The sequence below is a fragment of the Microtus ochrogaster genome, chromosome 1, assembly GCF_000317375.1.
Source record: "Microtus ochrogaster isolate Prairie Vole_2 chromosome 1, MicOch1.0, whole genome shotgun sequence".
NCBI lineage: Eukaryota > Metazoa > Chordata > Mammalia > Rodentia > Cricetidae > Microtus > Microtus ochrogaster.
This window is the reverse complement of record NC_022009.1, coordinates 109,388,060-109,391,639: the sequence shown is the minus strand read 5'-3', so window position 1 is coordinate 109,391,639 and position 3,580 is coordinate 109,388,060.

Here is a 3,580-nt window from a genome sequence, read left to right as displayed (position 1 = left end):
AAAAAAAAAAAAACAATTAGAATTTTTAGAATTTGCATTGCCCCAGCAGCCAGCCGCGGTTCTTTGAAGAGGTGATGGCCAACGAATGAACAGACTCATTCAGACAGGCAAGTTTCACAGACTCCCAACTCACATTTCATAATGATGCTTCTCCTTTTCACTGATGACTCTCCAGTGGGCCTTCAACTTCTCTCCCTCCCTAATTAACGTCTAAGAAGAGGCTGATTTCAGTGCCCACTCCTCCCCTGTACTATTCTCAACCCTCCTTGGTTTCCACCCCTTCATAGATTTGCCCTCTCTATGAGTTGCCAATCTCACTTCTTTTCCCTTGAAGATTTATTGCTACGCCAGCGGCAGGAGACAGCAGGTATAAGGGAAGAAGAAGGCAGGTGAATGTCCCTGAAATCAGACTATGCAAAACAAAGCACAAGGCAATTGTAGAGAGCAGAGGAAGCCCTGAGGGATGGGGGTTCTGAGTAGTCTATCAAAGATCCCAATGCTCCAGCCCCATTTGACTAGAAAAGCCTTCCCTGGATGAGGCTCAGATGAACGACAAAACTTTTCTTGGGAGCCTTGGTGCAAGTGAGTGAGCGGTGTCTGCAAAAACTTGTGACTGCTCCCCCCCCCGACCCCGCCCATGTTTCCAGTCTGAGGCTGCTCATCTACTGACTCACAGAGACCCAGAGACCATCTTATGGAGACTAGCTAATCCCCTGCCCCCATGCGGTACATAATAAAAGTGCCTGAAGTTACCCATTGTGACAGTAGTGGGTGCCACTAGAACAGACTCAGCTTTTCTCTCTCTCTCTCTCTCTCTCTCTCTCTCTCTCTCTCTCTCTCCTCTCTCTCCTCTCTCTGTGTGTGTGTGTGTGTGTTTTTTTTTGCCCTTTATACCCTTAGTCATGGTGACAAGACCCAACCTGTGAGAGACATAGCAGGCAATTTTAATGTATTTCATTTGGTTTGTTTGTTGGGGGCCTGACTTTGGAATTTCTGTTTGTTTGTTTTCTCTTTCAGACAAGGGTTTCCTCTGTGTAGCCTTGTCTGTCTTGTACTTGCTCTATAGACCAGACTGGCCTCGAACACAGATCTCTCAGCCTCTGCCTATCCAGTGCTGGGATCAATGGTTTGGCCTTGGATTTGTAGCCCCTCTGCCTTTGTGTCCCGGGCCTGAAATGAGAGTCTGGTGCTACTACGCCCAAATGGTGTCGATTTAATTCACACGTTGGATGAAGGTGATCTTTTATAGAAACATTTCCCCAGATGATATATTATACAATTGTATAATGGACCTAATGAGAATAAAGATCTTTTCTAATGAGATCAAGGTGAGCTGATTAAAATATAATCAGATCATTCAGGGAGACAGAGTTCAGGAGAGGTTATCTTTGCGACACCGCATTGATTGGCTAGAAGAGGCACGGGAAACTTTCAAACTGCTGAGCATGCGTGCCACAATTTAGGTGATGCTCATACACGTATTTACACAGGTGAAATAGACCAAGCTTTATGTTTATAATCCAGTTCTCAGCCAGAAGACGCTTTATCACAACAAGCAGCAAATAAGAATATAATCATGCATCAAAATATCCTATTGTGCCAGTCTTCTGAACAAGCAGTAGTTGATGTGCAGAAAGGATGCCATTAGAAAGAAGTAGGCACCCTTGAATCTAGGAAAAACAGAGTTGGATACCAATAACAGAGCCAAAGGCCAGTGGTTTGGCCACACTTCCTAGCAATCCTATGGGATTGGGTAGTGATGGTCTGTGCTTGCCAGCAATAGAAAGGGAGAGGCGAGATGACTGAGACCTCCGTCCAGGAATGTCACTTAACTGCACCTGCAGCATTCTGTCCCCTCCTTCAAAATTCACAAATTACATTTCTGATAAACATGCCGTTATAGTCAGAATGGCTTCACCAACCAGTTTTTCTGAGTCAGCTTTCTACGTTATTATTAGACAGTCATCAAAGCTGTGGGAGGAACTGGGCTAATTATAAATTTCCTGAGCCTATAATATCCTCAAGTGCCTAAAGGGCTGAGTGTCCTGCCAGACTTCTTATGATAAATGTTAAAAGCAGAAATCATCAGGGAATTTGTGAAAGAATAGGGTACGATGGAATTAGATGCAGAGTCTGTCTTTCTGTCACTCTAGGGTGGGACCCTAAGATGTTATTAGGATTCTTTAAATTCCCATTTTTGCCTTTGTAAAGCAACACTACTACAGACACTAAACACGTTTGAAAACAACTTAGACTGTTCAGCATTTGGTGGGTTTGCGTTGCCCATCAAAAGGAACACAGAAGAAAGATCTAGAACTACGTGTAGATGTACCTCATTTCAGTATGCTTGAAATGTGGGGGTTACCAGGTGATGTTTTTAAAGGACTTTGACAAACACCATATTTTAAAGGACTGTGACTCCATTTTGTCTTTGTTTCAGAATTACCCCTGACTTTCTATAATTACTTCGTCGATAGGATTCGTGAGGAAAATACATTTAAAATACGTGCCCCAAAGTGACGCAGAACCTCATAGAACAACAGCAACAAATGAAAACAAAATAAGATGCTACCAGTCAGAGGTCTCAGGAAATAAAGTTGGCTTACGTGTACTCCAAGTCTCTGAGAATTCAAGCTACACAGAAAGGAATATAAAAATTACCACGATGCTCTTGTTTAAACCGTGGTAGAGACTAGTGAATATGGGTAAAACAATGTACGTTTATGTTATTTCTGTACTGGTGTTTTTTATTTTATTTTTTGCTATAGTGGAAATGTGTGCTTCTTATTAGCAACGCAATATTTGAAATCTTTTGTGTTTGAGTCTCATAAAGCATCCCCGATGTATTTTATTTTTTGGGTCAGCACAGACCTCAGAACTTGTAGCTAAGAGCCAGAGTGTGTTCTGGCCGTTGACTTGGTGGGATCTGGCATATTTGTTCTTATTCCAGGCTATTTGCTGACTGGATGGAGGGAAATGCATTTCTGAAGGAAGGCACTTCTGATGTGCTTCGGAAATGGGAAATACTGACTCATTTACATATAAAAAAGTTGATAGACATTTGTGAGAATAATTGTCTCAAATGTTAGAGCCTTTGGAGAAGCCACACTTATGTTTGAAAGAGATACCAGTCATTTAAACAACCTTTAAAACTCTCTTTCAGGGGCAGATACTCCTCAAAGTCTGCAAGAAGATGATCAAAGGAACCTACATTTATATCTTGCTGCTCAAGCGTAAAAATAGAAGCAAAATCATCACGATTTCTAGTCCCGTCCAATAGTTCTGCTAAACTCTTACAGTACCGAAAGTTCTGCTATTGCACAGTAGCAGAAAAAATATGTGCGGGACAGAATGAATGCGGAAGTTCGTACTTCAATGCTGCTGTCATCCCTGGAAGCCTGAGCCTGAACAATAAGGAAGTCAGAGTCTGACCCCTTGGGATGGGTAATAGCTTCATGAATCTAGAATTTAATCAATGATGCCACAGGGCAGGGAGGTTAGTCCTGAGCTGCATTCTTCTAGATAATCAGGGGCTAATCTCTCTCTCTCTCTCTCTCTCTCTCTCTCTCTCTCTCTCTCT